At 51.8% G+C, this 26,091-nt stretch overlaps 1 long non-coding RNA gene across 1 annotated transcript; it reads right to left on the bottom strand.

Annotated features, from left to right (window-relative positions):
- Positions 1–754: 754 nt before the first annotated feature.
- On the bottom strand, positions 755–5,830 carry LOC107973892 (uncharacterized). Its single transcript, XR_001716404.4, has 4 exons — positions 5,662–5,830; positions 5,177–5,391; positions 4,508–4,547; positions 755–1,053 (listed from the first exon to the last, which is right to left on the bottom strand). It is a non-coding gene; the product is annotated as an uncharacterized LOC107973892 (long non-coding RNA).
- Between the last annotated feature and the right edge of the window lie 20,261 nt (positions 5,831–26,091).

Here is a 26,091-nt window from a genome sequence, read left to right as displayed (position 1 = left end):
TGGAGAAGCCCCCTTACCTGCTCCCCACCCCACCATACACACGCAGTCTCCCTACAGTGTCCCCCTCCCTTCCTGGCCCCTGAGTCTCTGAGGCAGCAGGAGGAGCAGCAGAAGATCCCAGGACGTGAAGTTCAAAGACAGACAGTCACCCCAGCCACCTGTCTCCCATCACCGTCGCCATCACCAGGGCCTCTGAGCCCCACACCCCTCCTCACTGCCCATGTGTCCCCATTTCTCAGGGTCCCTATGTTCTGATGGTGTCACAAGCCCTAGGAGTTAAAAAGTGACAGTTCCCTTCACCTTCTCCTCCTCCCTACAATCCCCTGCCCCTCCTAGCAGGTGAGCCCCGCTAGCAGGTTGGTGTCTATTCTACAGACCCTTTTATGTCATTAAAAAGACTCCACGTGGATATCACAGAGATCGACATATGTAGGATTTACTTTACAGAAATAGCGCCAAGCCATATACATTTTTCTCTGACGTGCCTTTTTTTAGTAGTGTGGAAATCTTTCCATATTTATGTATACACATCTACCATAATTCTTAGCTATTGCAGATTTTATACTGAAAAGAAAACAGAAAGGCTAAGGCTAAATACCCATACTCCATAGCTTTTTTGTCAAGTACATGAATGAAGAAGTAAAAGCCTCCAAACATAGCATATGAATCTTTCGTATCCTTTTCCCAAGATTACGGAGGCGGAGCTGTGTGGATGTACACTGGTTCAAACATAGTCATGCATTTTCTTACAGAGTGGAATCATGCCAGTCATGTTGCTTTATTATTAATTTTTCTGCTTAGCAGTCTGTCTTGGAGATTTTTCCAGATTGGTGCATTTTCATGTCACTAGATTCAGTTTATCCACTATGATTCCATTGTCCAGATGAACCACTGTTCCCCTCTTAATGGACATTTCAGTTAGTTCCAGGCCTTTGCTGAAATGAACACCCTTCCTTATATATCTCTGCACTCCTCATCCCAGATCTGAAGTCTGAGGAACTGGGGACAATTGTGTGGTGTTGTGATGGTGAACATGTAAACCACATGTCTGCCCTGTGAAAGGAAGATAAATCTGGGGACCCCAAAATCACCCTCCACCCCACGCACACTCACAACACAGCCTCCTCCAGGCAGCAGAACTGTTAAGCCTGTCAGAGACTCAGGCAGCTGCCAGGCACTAAAAATAAACAGATGAGCTCCTTTGTCTGCATTTAGCAAGCAGGTTGCAGAATTACATCACCCAGGGTGACCCCACACCCTGGTTTGGGGGTAAGAAGAGAAGCAGCTTCCAGGCCATCTTCCCAGCACCCCCTTGCCTTGGCTGTGCCATCCACCCCACCCTCCACTGCTTTCCTCCTTCCTCCAGCAGAGGGATTACCTGGGGCAGGAAAGGGGGCAGAGGACCCCTATATGGCCCTGGCAGGCCTCAGAGGCCCATCTGGGAGAAGAGGACTTTGCAGGTTCATTTCCACAAAATGGGGAGCTCCCAGCACGACCTCTGGGATCTGGGCAGCTGCTCAGCTGCTTTTCTGTTCAATTGCATCAAACTAATGTGAACCTGAAATGCTCTAAAATTGAAGCAGGAAAAATTGGATCTGCTATTGATCCTCATCACTTGGGTGACTCCTGTGACCCGTATTAGCCACAACCCAGCCAAAAGCAACTGCCCTGAAAACAAAGAGTGTGTGTGGTTATTTGATTCTGTTCAGTTGTAGATGGGAGGAGCCTGGGGTCCCCCGACTCAGCTGCCCTTGCCCCAGATGATGCAAAAAAAAAAAAAAAAAAGTGAAGATAAAGACAGAGGAAAGGGTGGGAACCAGGATGGGGACAAGCAACCCTTCCATTGCCTGCAGAAAGGTTTTCAGGAAAAAGATTTGCTGGCATAGAAAAGGCTGATGGAGCAGGGCAGCTCTAGGGGCTCCTGGGACCTCCCTTCCCATAGGTGTCAGGGAAGCAACCTCAGGCCACTTCTGCTGCGCCATGTCTGCAGTCCCACACCCAGCCTACTGTGCGCAGCATGTGGGGTGCTCTTTAAAGTACATGATGTCCTGTGTAAGTTAAAAACTCACGTTCCAGAAACAGCATCCTGGAAAGTCAGGACTGAGGCCTTGGAGAGTAAATAGACCAGCAGCTCCCAAGTCTGGCACACATGAGAGTCATCAGCAGCTCTGACAGGTGCAGACTCCCAGGTCACCCCCGAGGGCGTCTGGTTCGGCATGTGTGGGGTGGCGCCTGGGTATATGTATTGTGAAAACATGTCCAAGCTCAGGACCCTTAATTTCCAAGCGAATTGTGTTCTCTGGAGTCTTGGGAATGGCAGAGGGACCCGGGGCTCCTGCATGGTGAGGGGAGCTGAGCACGTGGGACCCCAGGCTCCTCACCTCTTGAACTGGAGCATCCCACTCTCATCCATTCCATAAACTGCATCTTTGATCGATTGTAAGACACACCACAGTTTTATGTACCACTCAGAAAGACACCGCCAGGTGCCATGGATTATAAGATGCATATCAGTCTCATAGGCAGCAAAGGTGAAATGTGTGTTCTAGAATCCACAAAATAGTGTATGCGGTCCCCTCCTTCAGTGATGTCCCACAGCTCTTAGAGTAAGCCTCACCTCCTCCACATGACCCCAAGGCCCTGTGTGTCCAGCCCTTGCCTACCTCTCCAGCCACCTCCCCAAACCATTCTCGCCTCCTCTGCGCTCCCGCCCTCTGGCTGCCTTCTTTCAGACCCCAGCATCCTCCTCGTTTCCTCCCCAGACAGGAACTTTGCACAGGCCATACGTTCTTCCCTTTCCTTCTTAACCTACTCTCTTTGAGAGCACAACTCAACTGCTGCTTCCTTGGGAAGGCCTTCCCTCATCCTCTTTGCTAGATCACACCACCACCACCATTATTCTGTCTTGTGGCCGCTCCGCAGCGCTGGTCCCAGCCACAATCTCACCTTGCTGTGTGGGATTAGGTGATGAATGCCAGACTTCCCTGATTGACGGTAAGCCACATGTAAGTAGAGACTGTTCTGGTTTAACCTGCCATAGAATCCCTTGTGCCTACCACTGTGCCTGGCACTCAGTAGGTACACAACAATCTACACTGGGCTGGTACCCCTCCCCACCAACATGGGGCTCCAGGTTTCAGTGACCTGAAGGGGCAAAGTTGTAAGGGTCAGTCTGGGAGAGAAGCCTTATGGGCCCATGCCAGTCCACAGCTGGGGCATGAGGGTGGAGAGATGGCAGCCAGTGCACACGCCTGCACAATGGTTGCCCCAGCTCCTCCTCCCCAGCTTCCTCACTGGGTCTCAGGCCAGCCTGTTTGCTCAGCTGCCTTATGGAGTTCAGTTCTGCTTTCCTGCCCCTCTGCACTCCACCTCTACCTGCCATTCACTGAAGAAACCAAACCAGAGACAGCCAAAGGAGAGGGGATAAGACCGCCCACCAGTCTGTCCACCAAGCCCGCAGGAGAAACAGGCGCCCAGGCCCCAGCCAAGGAGAGATGGTCCTGCAAAAATTCATCATCAAGAGTCTGGGGTTTGGAGTTGGGCTGTCTGGGTCTGAGCCACTCCCCAACATTGGGCAAATTCCTTCGATTTCTCTTAAGACTCAATTTCTTCATCTGTAAAATGGGGATTGCAAGAGCAGCTTTGCAGGGTGGCTTTGTGGAACACCTAAGGCGGTGAACTTGACTGAGGGCCTCTGCAATAGCACCCGTGGCCTGGGAAGTGCTTAGCACATGCTCTGATGCCGCGTGAGTGCTATTATGATCCCCCTGTGTGGGGAGCCAGAGTCTCGCCCCCAGGGCCTGCTGAGCTGTCATCGACCTGGCTGCCCGCATTGATCTGGCCAGGACCCCCTCGGGAGCCCCGTCTGCATGGACAGGCCACCCTCTGCCCCTGGGTGGCTGCCCTTTGCCAAGTTCACGGTCTGGAGCAGTCGGCCAGCTGGGCCTCCCACTAATGAGTGCCTCGCCCTGCCCAGACCAGCTCTCCTTACTCTCCATCGATCCTTGACCTTCCTGGGGAAGCTCCCTCCTCCACTTCTGCCTCTACATGGTTGCTACCGCTGCTCACCCCAGACTATCCTCGGCTCTGGCAGGACCTTGCTCTGTCCAGGCACCCCTGAGCCTGGGAGCCCCAACCACTCACCCCCCCGACATGTGTGCTCAAGGCCAGGGCTGTGGTCTGGGTTCAGATCTCGACTTGGCGCCTGGTTAAACCAATGCTAGGACCAAGAGATTCGATAGCAAGTTATGAACTGAACATTTGTGACCCCCAAATTCACATGCCATCACCCCCACTATGGCTATATTTGGAGATGGGGCCCCTAAGGGAGTAATTAAGGTTAAATGAGGTCCTGAGGGTGGGGCCCTGTGGACCCAAGGGGGTTACTATTGTCCTCATAAGAAGAGACACCAGAGAACTCATTCCCTCTCTCCACGCACACACAAAGCGAGATGGCAACAGCCCACAGCCAAGAGAAGGGTGAAACCTCTCTGGTAATAAAGCTTACCTTGCTGGCACCTTGATCTTGGACCTTCCAACCTCCAGAACTGTGAGAAATAAATTTCTGTTATTTAAGCCACCCAATCCATGGTATTTTGTTATGGCAGCCTGAGCAGACCAGACACAAGCTATGTGACCTCAGACAGGTTTCTTAGTCTCTCCGTGTCTCAGTTTCCTCATATGTGAGCTGTGAGGACCATAAGCCCACATGACAAAGCTCAGTCAGGGTGGAGTCCCGCACCAGGTGGCAGCTGCTCCCATGGCTGTCCCCTGAACAAATTCTGCACCTGCAATGCCCTTCTCCTCCCTCCTGGCACCTGAATCCTACCCTTCTTCCTAGTTCACCCCTGGGACCCCTTCTTGGCCTCCTGCATGGTCTCTTTCTCTCCAGAACTCCTAGAGCCCCTCCTGGGTATATGTGAGCCTGGGCATTTGCCTAATACCTGGTATTTTTCATCTTCCCAAATGGTCCATCCCATCTCCACCCACCCCCATCCCCACACACACATTCTAGGCATGCCCAAGGCTGCGGCTCTGAGCCTCAGTTTGCTTCCTTCCAGAGAAACCAAGTTCAGGGCAAGTCCATGGGAGATGTTGAAGACAACAGTGTCTAAAATTGTACCATAAGATATGTCCCCCTGGTTTTTTTCATTTCGGAAGCAAACATTCCTCTCACCAAGTCTCTGCCTCTTTGGTGAGAACCTTCTGGCTTTGGCACTGGGCACCTCTAGTTATAATGACCCTAACAAGTGCTGACATGTCTTGGGCTCCTATGATGTTCATCCCTGGATGTGCTTTGTCTCATTCAATCCTTCCAGCGTCGTCCCGAGGGCGGTGCTGTGACAATCCCATTCCACAAAGCAGGAAGGAAGCAGGGCAAGGGGAGGGAACCTGTGGGAAATGGCAGAGCTGGAGTAGGCATGAAAATGAGGCTGACTCCAGGGCCCACCCTCCACCACCACACTCCACACCCTGCAGCCACAGGTGGCCCTTCTCCCCCGCCAGAGGTGACTCCTTGAGGTGCAGCCTAAGATCTTCTGAGAGCCAAGCTTTGCCAAGAGCCAGGCATGGAGCTGGGCTCCCCGGCTGGGATGATCATCCCTGACCCATGGACTGAGGATTTGGGAGCACATGGGGTAGGGGAGTGAGCACACCACACACCCATTCCCCGGGGCAAGCCGTGGCCCGTCGCCTCAGCTCTCTGCACAGACACCGTCGCTCAGCAGCGTCTCAGCTTTTACCCACAGACTGCCTCGAGAAAGCCATGAGTGCACACACAGAGGAGGGCAGAGGACCCCAGTCACCCTGCCACCATGAGCTCTCCCACAAACAGCTGGACTTCCTTGAGGAACTGATGGGTTCCCCCTTTGTGACACCAACACTCATGTCACTGACCATATCTTCCTTTCTGCTTTGGCTGCTGGGAAGCTCAAAGCCAAATTTGGAACTCAACTCAAGCAATCATCTTGCCTTTATGGTGTTATTTTCTGTGTGAGCTCGATGGTCTATTTCCCGAATCTCAGTTTCTGTCCTTCCTTCCATCCATCCTTCCTTCCATTCTTCCTTCCTTCCTTCCTTCCTCTCTCCCTCCCTCCCTCCCTTACTTCCTCCCTCCCTCCCTCCCTTCCTCCCTTCCCTTTCCTCCCCTCCCCCTCTCCTTCCTTTTTTCCTTCCTCTCTCCCTCCCTTCCTCCCTCCCTTCCTCCCTTCCTTCCTCCTTTCCCTTTCCTGCCCTTCCCTCCCCCCTCCTCCTTTCTCCTTCCTTCCTTCCTTCCTCCATCCTTCCCTTCCTCTCTTCCCTTTCCTCCCCTCCTCTCCCTTCTCCTCCCTTCTCCTTCCTTCTTTCCTTCCTCCCTCCCTCCCTTTCTCTCTCCCTCCCTTCCTCCCTTCCTTTTCCTTCCCTCCCCTCCCCCTCTCCTCCCTTCTCCTTCCTTCCATCCATCCATCCATCCTTCCTTCCTCCATCCCTCCCTTCCTCTCTTCCCTTTTCTCCCCTCCCCCACCTTTTCTCCTTCCTTCCTTCCTTCCTCCCTCCCTCCCTCCCTCACTTCCTTCCTTTCATTATTATCAAATGCTACCGTAAACACAACAAGAGCTGACCCTGTGTGCTTTTGGAACCTGCTGTAGAGCACAGAGAGAAACATATGAACCAAAGAATCCCAAATGTATCGACAATGACTATAATTACGACAAGCAGGAATGGGTGTCAGAAACAGACATGTGCGGGCCTCACTGCCTCAAGGGTTCGGGGCAGGGTGCCTTTCCAAAGGCGTGGCCATGGAGCTGGGATGTGGGGGATGAGCGGAGCTCCGTGGTGGGGCACGGGGAGCAGGGGGAGCAGGGCCCAGCTGAAGCCCAGTGGAGGGACAGGCTTGTCATGCTGGAGGGATGGAGAGGAGGGGGCCGGGGAGAATGGCTGCAAGAAGGAAGATGCAGAAGTGGGAACTCCTGGGTTCATGATTCACCTGGAGAGCAGAGGCTAAGATGTTACACATTACTTATGTGTAACAGGAGTGTGCTTTGTGATGAAGATAAACCCCCGCTGAAGTGAGGGAGTCAAGCATGCAGAAGCGCTGGCTGTGCTGGATTATTTTCTCCCTGGGAGAAGCCGCAGCCCTGGCTTCTTCCAGGGAGCTGATGGAGATGGTTGGCCTGGGTATGGGAAGAGCGGGAGAGAATCTCATGCAGGGCAGGCTGGGGCAGGGGGCACATCACTGCAAGGGGCAAAGGCGGTCAGGAAGCCTCTCGTGCTGGTTCAGTTTGTGGCCTTGAGTAAGTCCCTGCACCCAGGGCCCTGCCTTCCCTCCCTGGAGAATGAGGCCCTTGATAATGAAAGGTGGAGCTGGTCACACAGCCTCCCTCACAAAGGGCTGCCTCCCAAGTGCAAGATCAGGCTCCCCAGAGCTCCCACCCGCCAGCAGTCCCTCCCCGCACGCGGAGCCCTGAGCCCCTGTCCTGCCCTCCCCAGAAGTGGGAAATGGCGACAGAGAGTCGTTCAGAAGCCATTAGGGCCTGTCGTCCCTGCCCCAGCGCCCACCCGCCCCTCCTGCTGCGGCCTGGACTTAATAATGTTGTGCAGCTTTAAAAGCCAGTGGCTCAGGCGCCCAGGCTCCCTGCAGACAGTCCTCCCCATCCCAGCAGGACCCCCACAGGCAACAGGACCTGAGCCCCCACCACCACCGGGGAGAGGGTGTTGGCTTCTGCGGGCAGGAGCCCAGATCTCTCAAGATGTGGGTTCAGGTAAGAATCTCTTGCCTGATTTCAGGGCCTCCAGGGCAGCCTCGTTCCCTGTGAAGGAGGCTGTCCTGACACTGGATCTCAGTATTTGATCAAGGGGGTGAGGCCATGGGGAAAAGTGCTGGAAGGAAGAAACCTGGGTTCTGGACCTGGATCTGGCCATAATTAGTTGTGTGACTTTGGGAAGTCACTTCTCACTTCTGTTTCCATTTGCCCCACTATTGAATGGGTGCATTGGTTTGGGTCTCTGACAAGCAGGCACCAGGATGGGGTGAGATGGGCGAGAGGCCTCTTGGGGGAGACCCTGGGCAGATTAACCAGGAGAGGGAACAGGAGCAGGCAGAGAGGGCTCCAGGCCAGGGTGCAGGTATGACACCTCCACTGTGCTGGGGAAGGGAGGGTAGGAAGAAACTGGGGCAGGGCATGTGGCCTCCAGGGAAACATGGTGGTGGATCCAGAGAGCTGGCGCTCAGTTGCTGTGCTCCAGGCAGCATCTCCTGAAGGAGAGCTGCAGGGCCATCTCCATGGCTGCTACCTGGAGGTCCCAGTCCCCACCTTGCTGTGCAGTGGGACTATGGATGATCTGCTGCATAAGCTGGGAAGTGCTGTCCCCACAGGAGCCAGTGCGTACTCCATGCAGGGGAGAAGTCTAGGGTGCCGGACTGGGCAAAGCTGAGGAAGGGAGGGCTGTACCCCATCAGCCTGGGAGACTCTGGGGCTGGTCGATCCTCATGCCACCCCTCCAGCCACACTGGGAAGGCTGAAGACAAGTTGAGGGTGCACTGAGGCAGGCTCAGAAGGCCAGGGTGAGAAGGTGGGTCTGCGGACACTGGGGAGCCACTGAGAGGCCTGACCGGCAGAGTGGCCAGTCCCGGCTGGGCCTCAGGAAGGTTAACCTGGCCTCGGTTGACCTGGTGGGGCTGAGCTGGGGAAGCCTGGGGCCCAGGCAGCGGGTGTGAGACTGAGGATTGTGGGGGGTGCAGGTGGCCAGGCCTGGAGCCAGCATTTCCCACTCCTCATGCCTTCTGACCAGAGGGATTTTCCACCCTCGGCCAGGCCTGTCTGGCCCTCCCCAGGAGATGGCTCTTAACTTCTCCATTCCCCAACGGCCCACCAGCGTGCGGTGGGAGAGCAGCCCCCAGGTTCGGGCTGTGGGACTTGCCATAGTGGCCACACTCCTCCTGCCAAACCCTAGCCCTGGTTCCCCTTCTCAAAGTCACGGCAGAAAGAAGGCCCAGCTTCCCAAGTGCCTGCCCTTCACACTGGCCATCCTCCCGGCCGCACAGCCACTAATGCCCTCAGGCCTCAGTGAGCTGCAGGCACCCCGGGCAGCTCCTTGCCCCTTCCTCCTTATCACGACAACCAACTATTGAGCACTTACTGTATGCCAGGAGCCAGGTTGAATGCTTCCTTGAATTAGTTCATTGAATTTCTATTTCAGCTCTGCAAATTACTTACTTTTATTTCCATTTCGCAGATGAAGAAACAGGCCAGAGGTTCACTACCTTATTCACAGCTAGTCAGTGCGGGAGCTAGAATTCAAATCCAGATCTCTCTGATCCAAAAGGTTACTACTAAATAAAAACTGTAATTATCTCTCCAATCTTTCCCTTCTCGACAGTTCTCAAGTGCATTTTACTTCATCCTTAGAGCGAGTTTAGGAGAGAAATTATTCCCATTCTGCAGGTGAGAAAACTGAGGCCAGAGGAAAGAAATACCCCAAGTGTACACAAGTGGTCAGGGTTGGGCAGGAAGAGGAGAGGAGGGACATCGCGACCTAGGAAGGGTGAGGGCTCCCAGGCAGAGTCTAGGTTCCTGGTCCACTGCCCTCTGCCACTGAGGCCATCAGCAGAAGATCAGGCACCATGCCCCCAGCCCCTCACCTGCCCCAGGCTAAAGGGTGAGCTGAGAAAGACAAAAAGCAGAAATATTTCCTTGTGACACGTTCGTCCCTCCCCTCTCCCTAAGGACAGACCTGAGTCATTGAGGTACAGGCCTCCACAGGGAGTCTGGGAGCCAAAACTTAAGGGGGGGCCCCCTCAGGACACATTTTTTAAGATCCTTTTATACCTTTTCTTTTAAAAAATACGTGTTTCCTGATTAATTAGAAAAGTAACACCGGCTCATTGTTACAGATCACTGCCCACTGCCCACATTCCCAGAGCTGGTTCTCCATCCCCACCAATCCCTAGAGGCAGCCTCGGCACCAGCACCCAGTTGGTCTGGATACCCCCAGCCCATTCAATGCTTAGAGAGCTGTGTGTGCTTTTGCTTTTTCTCTTAAACAAATGGGCTCAGGTACAGAGTAGCACGTCCCTTTTTTCCGATTAATATGTAGTCATATACAGTGTCAGTAGAAAGCACGGGGGAACAATGTGTAGTTTGCATTCATTCTGTTTCACAGTCCGGGAGGACTGTAGGATGTTCTGGAGGGTGTGGCTCCCCTGTTCATGGCACTGATGTGGTTCCCTTCTTTGTGAACATTCTGCAGTCCTGAGAGTGTGATCACCCTCAGGCGAACGCTTCTAAAGACAGAATCAAATAGACGCAATAAAAAATGATAAAGGGGATATCACCACCGATCCCACAGAAATACAAACTGCCATCAGAGAATACTACAAACACCTCTACGCAAATAAACTGGAAAATCTAGAAGAAATGGATAAATTCCTCGACACATACACTCTCCCAAGACTAAACCGGGAAGAAGTTGAATCTCTGAATAGACAAATAACAGGAGCTGAAATTGTGGCAATAATCAATAGCTTACCAACCAAAAAGAGTCCAGGACCAGATGGATTTACAGCCGAATTCTACCAGAGGTACAAGGAGGAACTGGTACCATTCCTTCTGAAACTATTCCAATCAATAGAAAAAGAGGGAATCCTCCCTAACTCATTTTACGAGGCCAGCATCATCCTGATACCAAAGCCAGGCAGAGACACAACCAAAAAAGAGAATTTTAGACCAATATCTTGATGAACATTGATGCAAAAATCCTCAATAAAATACTGGCAAACCGAATTCAGCAGCACATCAAAAAGCTTATCCACCATGATCAAGTGGGCTTCATCCCTGGGATGCAAGGCTGGTTCAATATACGCAAATCAATAAACATAATCCAGCATATAAACAGAACCAAAGACAAAAACCACATGATTATCTCAATAGTTGCAGAAAAGGCCTTTGACAAAATTCAACAACCCTTCATGCTAAAAACTCGCAATAAATTAGGTATCGATGGGACATATCTCAAAATAATAAGAGCTATCTATGACAAACCCACAGCCAATATCATACTGAATGGGCAAAAACTGGAAGCATTCCCTTTGAAAACTGGCACAAGACAGGGATGCCCTCTCTCACCACTCCTATTCAACATAGTGTTGGAAGTTCTGGCCAGGGCAATTAGGCAGGAGAAGGAAATAAAGGGTATTCAATTAGGAAAAGAGGAAGTCAAATTGTCCCTGTTTGCAGACGACATGATTGTATATCTAGAAAACCCCATTGTCTCAGCCCAAAATCTCCTTAAGCTGATAAGCAACTTCAGCAAAGTCTCAGGATACAAAATCAATGTACAAAAATCACAAGCATTCTTATACACCAACAACAGACAAACAGAGAGCCAAACCATGAGTGAACTCCCATTCACAATTGCTTCAAAGAGAATAAAATACCTAGGAATCCAACTTACAAGGGACGTGAAGGACCTCTTTAAGGAGAACTACAAACCACTGCTCAATGAAATAAAAGAGGATACAAACAAATGGAAGAACATTCCATGCTCATGGGTAGGAAGAATCAATATCGTGAAAATGGCCATACTGCCCAAGGTAATTTACAGATTCAATGCCATCCCCATCAAGCTACCAATGACTTTCTTCACAGAATTGGAAAAAACTACTTTAAAGTTAATATGGAACCAAAAAAGAGCCCGCATTGCCAAGTCAATCTTAAGCCAAAAGAACAAAGCTGGAGGCATCACACTACCTGACTTCAAACTATACTACAAGGCTACAGTAACCAAAACAGAGATATAGATCAATGGAACAGAACAGAGCCCTCAGAAATAACACCGCATATCTACAACTATCTGATCTTTGACAAACCTGAGAAAAACAAGCAATGGGGAAAGGATTCCCTATTTAATAAATGGTGCTGGGAAAACAGGCTATCCATATGTAGAGAGCTGAAACTGGATCCCTTCCTTACACCTTATACAAAAATCAATTCAAGATGGATTAAAGACTTAAACATTAGACCTAAAACCATAAAAACCCTAGAAGAAAACCTAGGCATTACCATTCAGGACATAGGCATGGGCAAGGACTTCATGTCTAAAACACCAAAAGCAATGGCAACAAAAGCCAAAATTGATAAATGGGATCTAATTAAACTAAAGAGCTTCTGCACAGCAAAAGAAACTACCATCAGAGTGAACATGCAACCTACAAAATGGGAGAAAATTTTCGCAACCTACTCATCTGACAAAGGGCTAATATCCAGAATCTATAATGAACTCAAACAAATTTACAAGAAAAAAACAAACAACCCCATCAAAAAGTGGGCGAAGGACATGAACAGACATTTCTCAAAAGAAGACATTTATGCAGCCAAAAAACACATGAAAACATGCTCACCATCACTGGCCATCAGAGAAATGCAAATCAAAACCGCAATGAGATACCATCTCACACCAGTTAGAATGGCAATCATTAAAAGGTCAGGAAACAACAGGTGCTGGAGAGGATGTGGAGAAATAGGAACACTTTTACACTGTTGGTGGGACCGTAAATTAGTGCAACCATTGTGGAAGTCAGTGTGGTGATTCCTCAGGGATCTAGAACTAGAAATACCATTTGACCCAGCCATCCCATTACTGGGTATATACCCAAAGGACTATAAATCATGCTGCTATAAAGACACATGCACATGTATGTTTATTGAGGCATTATTCACAATAGCAAAGACTTGGAACCAACCCAAATGTCCAACAATGATAGACTGGATTAAGAAAATGTGGCACATATACACCATGGAATACTATGCAGCCATAAAAAAGGATGAGTTCATGTCCTTTGTAGGGACATGGATGAAATTGGAAATCATCATTCTCAGTAAACTATCACAAGAACAAAAAACCAAACACCGCATATTCTCACTCATAGGTGGAAATTGAACAATGAGAACACATGGACACAGGAAGGGGAACATCACACTCTGGGAACTGTTGTGGGGTGGGGAGAAGGGGGAGGGATAGCATCGGGAGATATACCTAATGCTAGATGACGAGTTAGTGGGTGCAGCGCACCAGCATGGCACATGTATACATATGTAACTAACCTGTACATTGTGCACATGTACCCTAAAACTTAAAGTATAGTAATAATAAAAATAAATAAGTAAATAAAAAAGACAGCAGCTTAGAGCACAGACACAGGAGCCGGCTCTGCCACTTACGGGCTGAGTGACCTTGGACAGGTCTCTCTGGAATTCAGTTTCCTCATCTGGAAAATGGGGACAACAACTGCACCTACCTCAGAGGCCCCTGTGAGCATGCAATGAATTATCCCGTGTGGAGCACTAAGAACAAGGCCTGCCGCGTCAGGAGCATCAGCAGCCATTCCGGTTACTTCTAGAGGTGGGATGGCTGTGCTTCAGGATTTGTGCACTTGTTCGTGTTACCAGATTCTGCCAAATTGTCCTGTTCCCACACCCCTGAGGACACTAGTACCTCCCAATGCTGAGCTGTCCCCTCCTTCTGGAAGACTGATAAGAATCATGAGAATTGCAAACCCCCACACTGGGCCTCATACTGTGTGCACGAAGGGCTTTCCCAGCTGTTCCTGGACAGACTCCTGGTGTATTTCCAGGTCTTGTATTTAACCAAAAACCAAAACCCCACACAAACCCCTCTTCCTTCTACCAGGGTCATTTTCCCCATTAAAAATCCCTCCATCCAAAAATATTATCTCACTGTGGTGTAGACGAAAGAGCCCCAGCCCAGGGTCAGGGAAAAGGGACCTTGGTGACAGCTCTGCCACCTCCTCACTGAGACACTCAGGCAGGTCCTGGAGCCCCTCCAGCCTCAGCTTCAGAGCCAGGACTCAGTGGCCCACGGCGAGGATGGAGTCAAGCGAGGGGCACAGGGCAGCTCACCCCCAGGCTCCCATGCGTGCCGGATGGGTGCCACACCACAAGCACCTCCTTAGATTTTACACCCTGGGCCTCTTGCCTGCCTCACCCTAGTCCTGGCCACTGGCTCAGTTTTCTTATCTGCAAAATGGGAATCTTAACTGTGACCTACAACCCTCAAGGGGCGATTCTGTGGAGCAAATGAGAGAGTTGAGTACACGACGGGGCTTTGCACACTCTCAGGTGCTTGATTTAGGATTCTTGAGCAAGATGGCTGTGAAGCAGGAGAGGGTGATTCTGGCTGTGGGAACTCAGAGACCAAGTCCAGGACGGCTCTCCCAGGAGGTTCGTGCAGGATTGTGAGAGAGGACACGTGTGTGTGTGAGTATGTGTGTGTGTTGGTGGCAGGGACGGATACTACTGATTGAAGTCAAGAGATTCACTTGGAACCTCATTCCTTAAAGGCTTTGGGGGGCACCCTAAACCCTTTATCCCAAAGGGAGCTACATCCCTTTGGACATAAAGATTCTGCTGCAACCACAGGCCCCCTGAGTTTGTGTGAGGTTTGCAGCCAAAGGCAGGTAAGTCAGAAGAAAATGTAGGTGCGGCACCTCCACCCTCCAGGCCAGGCAGGCAGAAGGTCAGAGGCATAGACAGGGACAAGCTGAGGGCCTGGGCAGAGAAGGGAGGCCATGATCTTTCCCAGGGAAGGAGCTTGCACATGCTTCTCTGGCTCAATTTTATTTTATGGACACTTCAAAACAAGCCTAGGAAGTCAGTGGGATTCTTTTTAGCTCCATTTTAAAGATGAGGAAACTGATTAGGGGGCGGGAGGTGGGGAGTGTCTTGACCAAGGTTCTGGCTCAAGAACCTACTGGGATCTTGACCTCTGTGGCCTCCCCAGAATCTGGGCAGGTTAAAGATCTCGCACGTGCTCTTCCAGGGAGACAGCCAGGCCTTTGCACCACCACCCCAGAAGTCTTCTGTTCTGAGTTCAGCAGACTCTGTCTCTCTTAAACCCTGCCCCTGCTGGAGACTCAGTTCAGGCAACTCCTAAAGCATGAGGTGGCCACGGGGCACACCAGGCTACAGGGTCCCCTTCATCCTCTGCCCCCTTCCCTTGCGGTGCCCACTCCCTTGATGGTGACAGCTGGGCTTGGCCCCATTAGCACCATTTTCAATAACAACTCTGAGGTCTGGGGGCAGGGGTAGTGCCAATGCGCTCCCCTGGGGGCCCAACCCTCTTGCTACCCAGACCCCACTATCCCCTCTGTCCCCACCACAGAGGCCACTGTCTTTCCTGCCTCTTTCACCCTCAGTGCACAAGTCAGCCCCTGAGGCCCTCCTGCAGCAGCCAGGCCCCCACATCGAAACTGCCCTAATGGACCTGAAATTGGGACCTGGGGGTCAGCCCAATGTCACAACAACTTCATCAACAACAATAAAACCTACCACCTGGCCAGGCCCGGTGGCTCATGCCTGTAATTCCAGCACTTTGGGAGGCCGAGGTGGGCGGATCACCTGAGGTCAGGAGTCAAGACCAGCCTGGCCAAAATTGTGAAACCCCGTCTCTACTAAAAGTACAAAAAATTAGCCATGCATGGTAGTGGGCACCTGTAATCCTAGCTACTCAGGAGGCTGAGGCAGGAGAATCACTTGAACCTGGGAGACGGAGGTTGCAGTGCACCGAGATGTTGCCAATGCACTCCAGCCTGGGCGACAAGAGTGAGAATCTGTCTAAAAAATAAAAATAAAAATAAAAATAAAATAAAAAATAAAAAAACCTACCACCCATTGAGGAAAGGCTAGCAGGGTGCCAGGCAGCTCCCAGGCATTTTACATATGCAGTAAGTTGTTTACCCTCACAGCAATTCTGAAGCTATGCTGATGGTAAGTGGACCCCTTTGACAGCTGCATAAACTGAGGTTCTTAGTATGGTGTCCCCCAGAAGCAGCCCTTAGGTGAGGGCTCAGTTCCCTGTGAGTAGTGCATTTCAGAGATGATACCAGGAAATACCGGTAAGGAAGAGGAGAAATGAGACAAGGAAGGGAAGAAAGTCATCAAAGGCTGAGTCATTAAACAAATGACCACTGCGGGCAACCGAAGTGGTTGGGGCTTGCTGGGAGATGGCGTGGAATATGCCCCAGGATCATCCTAACTGAGGGGACAGGAGGCTGGGATATTTGTCTGCCTTCATGCCTTACTGCCCGAGGGCTGCTTCAGGGGATGCATATGTTCCAGGGCTCAAAGCCCTTCAGCTTCGATTTCACTCACACAGAGAGGAAATGCCCTCGGGCAAACAGTCATGGCGTGTGCAGTAAGCAGCACCAAATGGGAAAAAGTGAATGCTGAGGGGACATGGGCCAGGCATCTGCATGGTCTTCTTTCCGAGGCTCAGAGAGGGGGTAGTCACTGGTTTAAGGTCACACAGCTTGTTAGTGGCGGAACCTGGATCCAAATCTGATCTGCCAATCCCAAATTTTAATCCCCAGGGTAGGAATGGGACCAGGACTAGGGGTTAGGTCTGTCTAGAGTGGGCTCTGTAGCTCAGCTTCACTCTCCACCACACCAAGAAAGCCCTTAAACCTTATCCAGAAAGATGCAAGGAGAGATACCAGCAGGTTCCCATGTTCCCTGGAAATCCTTCATTGCCTGTAGTCTGGCTGCTGGGATGTTGGGAATCTCAGAACAAGGTTATTTTGCCAAAGGGAAGGCAGACCCCCTGAAACAAGGAAGAGAGACTGCAAAGCCCAGACCAGAGGGTGAATGAATGAATGAATATAATCAGACAACAGTGTCTCAAAGCTCAGATCCTCTTGGCAGCATCTAGGCCTTTCACCTCTTCCCACAATTCCACCCACCAAGCCCCACAGAAAGACAGTCCCAAGGTGGCAAACTTGTAACCCACAGGTGTCAAACGAGTCATTTTGCTTTGCATGTCCCATGCTTTTGAGTTTTCTTTGTTTTAGCTTTGTCAACATTTAACAATTGTAAAACTTCACATCACATGAAAACCCCGATTTCCAACTTTGCTGGAGAAAGCAGAAGCTCTGGTGGAATAAAGCCCACCTTCCTGCTGGGTAGCAGCCCCCCCTCCCTGGGATCAGACAAGGACTCTCCAGTTTGCCACAGTCTCCAGTACTCCCTCTTGCCTTCCTGACACTGAAGCCAATGTCAGTTGCCACATTGTCACTTGCACTATGGTTTTAACGTCACCGACATGGCCCCTGGAAGCACGAAAGTCTGAGAGGCCTGGAGCTGGAAACCTGGAGCCCTGCGTTCTGACTTGCTGTGTGACCTCAAGTAAGTCCCTTCCCCTCTCTGTGCCTCATCACTTCCTTTATGAACTGAAGGGCCAGACAAGTGATCTAAGAGCCCTTCTTGCCCACAGTGTCCCAAAATCAATAAAGAGGGCTGGGGAGTTGAGCAGACCTTCCTTGGTTGAAGGCCTCTGTCCAGGCACGGGGGGCACTGCTGCAAAGAGACTGCATCCTCCCGACTCCCCCAAACTCAAAGTGCATCCAGGTGCTCCTGAGGGTCTGCTGGGCACTTGCTGCCCCTCCACACCACTCATGGGCTCCACTGAACCTGTCCCCAGCAGCGGGGATGCCCCTCAGATAGATGACTTGCTCTTCTTATGTTCCATGGGCACATGTAATGGGTGGGCAGCAGGCGGAAGAGCAGGACACAATCTCTGTGCCCGTAGGCCGTGAGCGGAAGAGAACACCAAGCAGCAGCTGCAGCCAAAAGAAAGCCACTCCCCACAGTGCAACTCTGATCTCTCCGCCACGGCATGGATACCCACCCCTGGCTGCTGCAGGCCGACCCCTGAGAAGCCACTGGAAAAGAGTGCAGGGCCTGGGCCGGGCACAGGTGCCTGTCCAGAGCACAGATTCAGAGTCTGAGCAAATTCAACCCAAATGCTTCCGGTGCCTCCTCTGTGCCTGGCACTGGGCTCAAGTCCCACCAGTCACTTCCTAAATATGAACTAACCATATCATGATCTGTGTCGTGATTGCTGCAGCTGCGGCGGGAGCTCTCCGGAGAGACCTGGCAAGCCCTATCTGCGAGCCTCCACCGCCTCCTTCACGGAATTGCCTCCTTCTTGCTGGAGCTGTTGTGAGAACCAGATGAGAACAACAGCCAGCATCCCTGGAGAGCTTTTCTGCACCCAGCATGGTTTGGGCTCTTTTCAAGTGACGCTGCGTGTGGCCCGGCCAGCTCACCACACTCACACGTGCCTCTCACGCCTCACACCCGCAGGGCGCCCACACCCACTTCCACACTCACACCCGCCCACCCCCCTGCTCACAAGTGCATCCTCCCAGGCCCCAGGCCCCCGCCCCTCTCCCCTCCCCTCCCCTGTGGCCAGTGAGCTCCCAGCCTGCCCTGCGCTGGCCCCATGGCGCTGTCGGGCTCCCCAAAGCCACAGCCTGCCCTGACTCCCACAGCCAAATCGAGTCAAAGACCAATTAATATTCTGATACCTGTGGCCAGCTGAAGTGATGGAGAGCTGATGATTTCTTTTTCCATTTTACTCCAACTGTGGTTTCTTTTTTTTTTCCCAGCCCTCCTTTGGTCAGTGGTTTTAGGGGCACTAAAGTTCACTTTTGTGGGTAACCTGCACTGTTAGCTGTTGATTTAATTAACTCAGCCTTTCTCTTCCTTGACCAGAACATGGCCAGCCGGGCTGCTCTGCAGACACCCATTTGGACAGCCGACGGCTGGAGGCGTCTGGCAGGAGGAGCATGTGGTCCCTGGCAGCCACTCGCCAGCCCCGCCGTCGTTGACAGCTGAGTGTTTTCTGCAGCACTTCTGAGCCACCAGTGTGTGAGGTTCAAGGGGGGTTTGCTCTTATTTGATGGGTGGGCAAACTGAGGCTCCGAGGTAAGAATTCAATAAGGTTGCAAAGCTAGCAACGAGCATTCCTAGGTTTGCAAACCAGGCATGCCTTTGTCCACAAGCCTCTATTTTGAAGAGACTGCCACGCCCCTAAAAGGTGTGGCATTGGAGGTGAGGCAGAGAGAAAGCTGGAAGACACAACGGGGAAGAGGAGTGCAGGGGATTTTAAGGAAGATGCTAGTTGAAGTTGTAACCTCTTGGCCTCACTCCTGGGGTTCTTCCTTACAATGGAGCAAACCAGAATCTTTCTTCCTCTCAGACGTTTCCAGAATTCTTGCACGAATCTCTCAGTGGCAAGGTGAAAGGAACATCAGGCCTTCCACAGAGGGACAGAAACCCTTGCCCAGTGGAGGCCTCCAGCCACAGAGGACCCTTAGGGATAGGAAGCCCAGGGCGAGAGGGAGAAGGAGAGGGACCAGGCGCAGACACCTGAGGATGAGCAAACAGAAGTGAGGCCAGGGATGTGATGAGACTCTCCGGGTGACTTGGAGAAACTTCATCCCACTCTCTAGACCCCAGAGAGGCAGTGAGGGATGCCCTCAGTGGACAGAGATGGCTGTTCCAGCCCGGGCAGCTTGTGGGTTATGGAACTCTGGCTGCTGGAATAGAGAAGCTGGCAAGAGTAGGGAGTTCAGGCAGGGTTCTAAGCCTAGGGGCAGACCCTCCTCTTCTCCCCTTCCCGCTTCACCTCCTCCAGGAAGCTCCTCACCCCTCACCCATGCCTGTTCCCCAGCCCTGTGCCCAGGGCTCCGTGGGCCTTTTTTTCTTGCCACCAGGGTGAATCGTCAATTGATTTGTTATTTATCCCACTGACAACAAAGAGAGTGAAAAGGTAATAATTCTGGGCCCTGGGGTAATTCAATTCCTGTAGCACCGTCAGCTACATTAACTTACTTCCTGGATCTCAATTCAATTAGAGCAACATTCCCCAGCATTAATAAATCAATACTCATGCCATTTGGATATATTTTGAATGTCTTTCATTATACATTGCAGGTCAGGGATGGCTGTTGAATTGGAAGTTAATGGGACAGGACAGGGCAGGTGGGGCTGCCTGGGGAGAAGCTTCCAGCCGTTAGCTCTAATTGCCTCTGCTGCAAAAGAGGGCGTTAGTAAAACAGAGGCCTGGTTAACTTAGCCGAGCCCGCCTGGAGTTACAGCAAGTTGCAACTCCTGTCTGGGTAGACGGGTGCCACGGTGGTTGGAGAGACTGTGTTCACCCACTTGGATACTCATTCATGCGTTCATTTCCCCATCCCTCCCCTCCCAACCTTCCTCCTATCCATCCTTTCACTCTCCAGCCCCTTGTCATCCCTCCTCTAAGCCTTCTTTTGGACTCTCCCTATTCCTCCTCCCACCCTCCTCCTGGTTCTTCCTGTCCCACCTCCTATCCCGCCTCTCAACCCTCCCCCCGTCCTTCCTCTCATCCCTCCTCACAATTTTCCTATCTCTCCTCTTATCCCTCCTTCATCTTCTCCCCATCTTCCTCCTATCCTTTTCTTCCTTTCTTCCAATTTTTTTTCCATCTTTTGATTTTTCTCCCCATCCAGAACACTGCACTGTACTGTAGGGCCTGGAGTTTATGAGGCTCCAGGCCCTACACTGGCTTTTGGGCTTGTATGGGGTACAGCATACGTGTTCTCCAGCCTCAGGGACTCAGACGTCTAAATGAATAATGGTGAGCCAGTGTTTAAGAGCAATGACATGGACAATCATTAATACCTCTGTGGAAGAGGGGCCACAGCAGGGCTCAGCACCCACCTGTGGCTGGGAGTTCTGACCCTGGGGATCAGGGAAGGGTCGGGGGAACGCTCCCTAGAGGAGGTAACACCTGGGGTAGATTCTGAAGGATGAGATGGTCTTGGCTGGGAGGCTTGAAGATCAGGAGCTGCAGAGAACCCAAGGAAACCGAGGCCTGCAGGGCAGGGGCTTGCCATCAGGAACATGGATCCAAATCACCCAGGAAGTGATAAAAGTGGGGATTCCAGGCCCCTCCTCTGGGAAGTCTGATCTAGGAGGTGTGGGAAGGGGTCAGAAGTCAGTGTTGGTGGCCATAACACGGAAGATGCCTGCTTGGAGTGAGCCCGCATCTCAGGTTCGCCACAACTGGCCATGTGGCTGAGCAAGTCCCTAACTTCTCTGAGCCTTCCTGGGTCTGTCATCAAATTTCTCATTCAATAATACCCCTCGAGGGGTCAAGAGAGCACTGGTGGCAAACAAAGGCACTGAGGACCAACCAGATGGGGGCTGGGCCACAGGTGCTGTCTCCGCCTTCCCTACGTGGAGGCTCAGGGCCTTTGCACCTGCTACTCCCTCTGCTGGTCCCTGTCACCCCCAGTTTCCCTACAGTTGACTCTTCCCTTTCTATATTTGTCTACTGCTGCATAACAAGTTACCCCAAAATTTAGTAGCTTAAAACTACAAGCACGTATTATCACACAGTCTCTATGGGTCAGAAATCCAGGAGTGGCTGATTCTGGCTCAGGCCCTCGGATGACACTGCTCTGGGAATGTTGGCAGTGGCTGCAGCCATCTGAAGGCTTGACCGGGGCAGAAGGGTCCTCTTCCCAGATGGTGCATTCACAAGGCTGCTGGCAGGAAGCCTTGGTTCCTCCCTGGCTGCTGGAAGAAGGGGTTAGTTCCTCTCTAGGTGGGCCTCTCCATGGCATGGCAGCTGGTTTTGTCCAGAGCGGTCCTCCAAGTGAAAGAGCAAACCAGAAACTGCAATGTATTTCATGACCTACCCATGGAAGTCATAAGCCACAGTTTGTGGCACATTCTACTAGCTTGAAGTGAGTCTCCAAGTTCAGTCCACACTCCAACGAAAGAAAATTAAGTTCTCTCTCTTCTTTTTTTTTTTTTTTTTTGTGAGATGAAGTCTTGCTCTGTCACCCAGGCTGGGGTGCAGTGGCACAATCTCTGTTCACTGCAACCTCCACCTCCTGGGTTCAAGCGATTCTCTGGCTTCAGCCTCCTGAGTAACTGGGACTACAGGCATCTGCCACCACACCCGGCTAATTTTTGTATTTTTAGTAGAGACAGGGTTTCACCATGTTGGCCAGGCTGGTCTTGAATTCTTGACCTCAGGTGATCCGCCCACCTCAGCCTCCCAAAGTGCTGGGATTACAGACAGGAGCCACCGTGGCTGGCCTAAACTCGTCTCTTGAAGGGAAGAATATCAAGGAATTTGGGGGCATAGTTTTAAACCACCATCTTCCTTTAGGCCTTGCTCAAATGTCACCTTCCCAGAGATGCCTTCCCGGACATGTCTGTTTTAAGGACCCCAGCCCTCTCTTCATTGTCTCTCCCCTCTGGATCTACTCCTTTTCTGCATGGCATCTGTCAGCACCTGACATCCTATCTATTTTAATTCTTAATCTTGTTTATTGCCCTCCTCTCCCCACTAGAGTAGGCTCCATGAAATCAGACAGTCAGTTTTGCTCACTGCTGTACCTCCTGCACTGGAATGCTCCCTGGGATACAGTAGGTATTAATAAATAAATGTCAAATAAAAGGATGCAAGTGGAGCTGAACTGGTCTGAGGGGCAGCCCTTTTCCCGGTGTGGCCGTCAGCCTTCAGCATGATGCTGGACATACCCTTTGCCCTAGCTAGCTCAGCCTCAGTTTCTCCACCTAATAGGAGAGTGCTGGATTCCTCCTTCCATTTAACAAGTATGTTCCAAGCACCTGCCATGTGCCACACTGTGTTCTGGGCCCCAGACAGACACAGCACCTGCCCTCATGATGCTGATCCTCTAGAATAAAACCACTGAGGGTCCTTCCAGATCCCATGTACTCCTAGTTGGCCCTCAGGCCTCCAACAAATGCTGCTATGGACTGAATTGTGTCCCTGCAAACATTCATTGGTTGGAGTCCAACCCCCACAATGTGATGGTACTTAGAGATGGGAGCTTTGGGAGGTAATCAGGGTTAGATGCAGTCTTGAGGCTGGCCCCTCATGATGGGATTAGTGCCCTTATGAGAAGAGGAAGAGGGAGAAATCACTCTTTCTCCACCACATGCAGACACAGTGAGAAGGTGGCCATCTGCAAGACAGGAAGGGAGCCCTCACCAGGAACCAAACTGGCCGGCACCTTAATCTTGAAATTCTCAGACTCTAGAGCTGTAAGAAGTAACTGTGTGTTGTTTAAGCACCCCATCTGTGGTGTTCTTTTGCAGCAACCAGAGCAGACTGAGACAAATGCTGATGGCCGATTGCCTGAGTTCAGAGATCCACAGCTTCCATGTTAGGCTGGGGTGTTTCACAACAGGAGTCTCCTGGGAGGGAGGGGAGACCCACCAGATGGGGCCTATGGAGAACAAGCTCTTGCTCACCTTCAGGCCTTTGCACAGCTGTCTCTCCTGCCTGGCATTCCCCCTCCCCATTCCTCACTCTATCACTAGCCAGCTCCTCCTCGCCCTTTGGGTCTTGGCTTCTGTGCTGCCTCCTCTGGGAAGCCTTCCTTGACACAGTGTCTGGGTTAGGGACACACAGGGTTAGGGCTGGTTCCCACAGCCCCTGGGCCTCCTGTGTGAGTGTACTCTCCCTGCTGGGCCAACATTGTTCCTTTACCATCTGTCTCTACTTAGCACCTCCTGCGAGCACCCAAGGGCAGGCCTGGAGCTGGCAACCTCAGGGCTGGTCCCACTCTCAGTGGGGCCCACCTTCACTTCACTGTGGCTAAGGCCACACAGCTGGTGGTTCTCCAAGCCGAGGCACAAGCCCAGGCCCATCAGAGGCCCAAGTGTGTGCTCCTTCTCCCTCTGCCCCACGGATACATGCTCTCACGTGTGCTCCCAAACCATTTCTTGTGTGTCTTCATGAAAAATGAGTCTTCCCGTGAGTCTGATGGAGAAACTGAGGCCCGGAACAGTCATCAGACCAAAGTCACATGGCCAGCGAGGAGCTGCTGGGACCAGAATCCAAGGTTCCTGCTGCTCCCAAATTCACTCACTGCACTCAGCCTGCTCCAACCCCAGCCCCACACACCCCAAGGAAATGTTCTTTGCCCAGCAATTCATCAGCCCCTGGCAGTGAGATCTCACTGCATCCTGAGACCCTCACCTGACCGCTGTGTTCACTTTCCTATTCCTTGGGAGGAAGCTGTCACTGGTCCCACTTTGCAGAAGGGAAAACAGAGGCCCGGAGACATGAGGTCACTTGTTTACTATTCACTCAGCTAGTTAGTGGCAGGGCAGGGATTTAAGCCCACTGAGTCAGAGCACCCCTTCTAAGCTCTGAGCAACAGTCAGGCCAAGACCCATTCATTCGTTCACTCTTTCTTCCTTCACTCATTTAACCCGTCTAAATACAACTTCCCTATGAGGGAGACGGATAACACAGAGGTAAACACACACATCAACACACACGTCAATAAAGTGATTTCGGAGTTGCGATGCCTTAAAGAGAACAATGCAGGGTGATGTGGCAGAAAGTGACCGGGGCAGGGGACACTGCTTTAGCCCAGAGATCCTAGCTAGGGATGCGATGTTTGAGCTACAAGCCAAGGGCCACTCAAAGATTTGGGGAAAGACCCCAAAGTGAGTATTGCAGCATCGTGAGGAAGAGAAAGAGTACTTGGAGGGGCAGAGATGGATCAAGGAAGGAAGGAGACCAGGCTGCCCATCTCTTGGGTTGGGGGACCCCAAGAAACCACTGCTCCTTCTGGGCAGCTGGCCTGGCCACGTCCAGGTCCATGCTGGAGGGACCTTGATATAGTGGCTGGATGCAATGAGAAGGTGTGCTGGCCAAGGACCCCAGGCCTGAGGTTAGCTGAGTTAAGACAGCCTGTGAGTGAGACCAGCTGGACTCTATGACTGCCAGGGGCCTGTTCAACTTGTGGCTGGCTCCCCGGGCCTAAGGACGGAGCAAGTGACTGCAGACACATGGCCCACATGGACCACTAGGGTGGCGTCACTCAGGGAGAAGAGACTAGATCCCAAGCCCACAGCTCAGGTGTGAGGCTCACAGCCAGCTGCAGGGGTCAGAGGCCTGACTGCCCCCCGAGCACCTGCATGCCAAGTCTGTGTTAGACCAAGACCTCCTGGATCCTCAGCAGGCCGTGGGGAGAGAGGCCTGCCCAGGGAGGCCCTTGGAGAGGCAGAGCTGGGGCACTGGCCCTGCCCCTCTGCCCATCCTGGTGGCTGTCTCCCTACGGCACCGTCCCCCAACCCCAGAGCTTTGGACAGAGACTGAGCATCAGCCTCCTCAGGGGAGGACAAAGACCAGGCCTATCTGGTCACTTAACTATTTGACAGGTTTTAATGCCTCATGGGGGATGGTCAGAGACCCTGGACTGAGGCCCCTTAGGAACCCTAGAGGGGGCAGCTCTCCTGTGTCTGAGCCTCAGCTTCTCTTTGAGACACATAAGGGGACAGCCCAGGACACGAGAAAGCACAGGCGCTTTGACATTTTCAAAAAATCTGGGCTCCTACCAGGGGCAGTGGCTTGCACCTGTAATCCCAGCACTTTGGGAGGCCGAGGCAGGAATGCTGCTTAAGGCCAGCAGTTTGAGCAGCCTGTGCAACAGGGCAAAATCTCACCTCTATAAAAAAGAAACAATTTTTTAAAAAATTAGCTGGGCACGGTGGTGCACACCTGTAGTCCCAACTACTTGGGAGGCTGAAGTGGGAGGACTGTTTGAGGCCAGGAGGTTGAGGCAGCAGTGAGCCATAATCATGCCACTGCACTCCAGCCTGGGCAACAGAGAGAGGGCCTGACTTTTAAAAAATGATAGTAAAAAATAAAATTAAAAAAAAACTGGGTTAAAATCCTGATTCCCCTTGTATGACCTTGGGCAAGTCACCCTGCCTCTATCCTCAGTTTCCTCATTTGCAAAACGAGAGCTACACTGTGCACCACCAAGGCTAGCTAGAGATTCAACAGGAGGACGCAGATAAGGAACGGATTGCCCCAGGCGCGCAGTGAACACTGGCCTCCTCTCTCTGCTTATTTTTACTCAGCTTAAATTTATTTGTACATCCCCAACCACCACTTGTGTCACTAACTCGCTGTGGTGACCTGACATCAGACCTTTCTCTCTCTGGTCTTCATAGCATTTGGAAGTTGAGGAGACTTCAAGTTTCAAGTCTTGAGCCCACACTCTCATGCAATGACAAACTAAGACTTCCAAGGTCAGCGCCGAAGCAGGGCTTTGGTCTCGAGGTGATCCAGCCAGAGACTCATCCCTGGGTCCTGGCTCTCCCCATCGCCCCACTAGGAGACCTTGAGCAAGTCCTGTTCCCTCTCTGGGCCTCAGTTGCCCATCAGAATAATGAGGGGTGGGGTCAGGTATTTTCCGACGACTCCTCTTATTCT

Source organism: Pan troglodytes, chromosome 1, assembly GCF_028858775.2.
Source record: "Pan troglodytes isolate AG18354 chromosome 1, NHGRI_mPanTro3-v2.0_pri, whole genome shotgun sequence".
Classification (NCBI taxonomy): domain Eukaryota; kingdom Metazoa; phylum Chordata; class Mammalia; order Primates; family Hominidae; genus Pan; species Pan troglodytes.
Note: the sequence above shows the minus strand (reverse complement) of the source record. Positions and strands in the feature narration are given on the sequence as shown.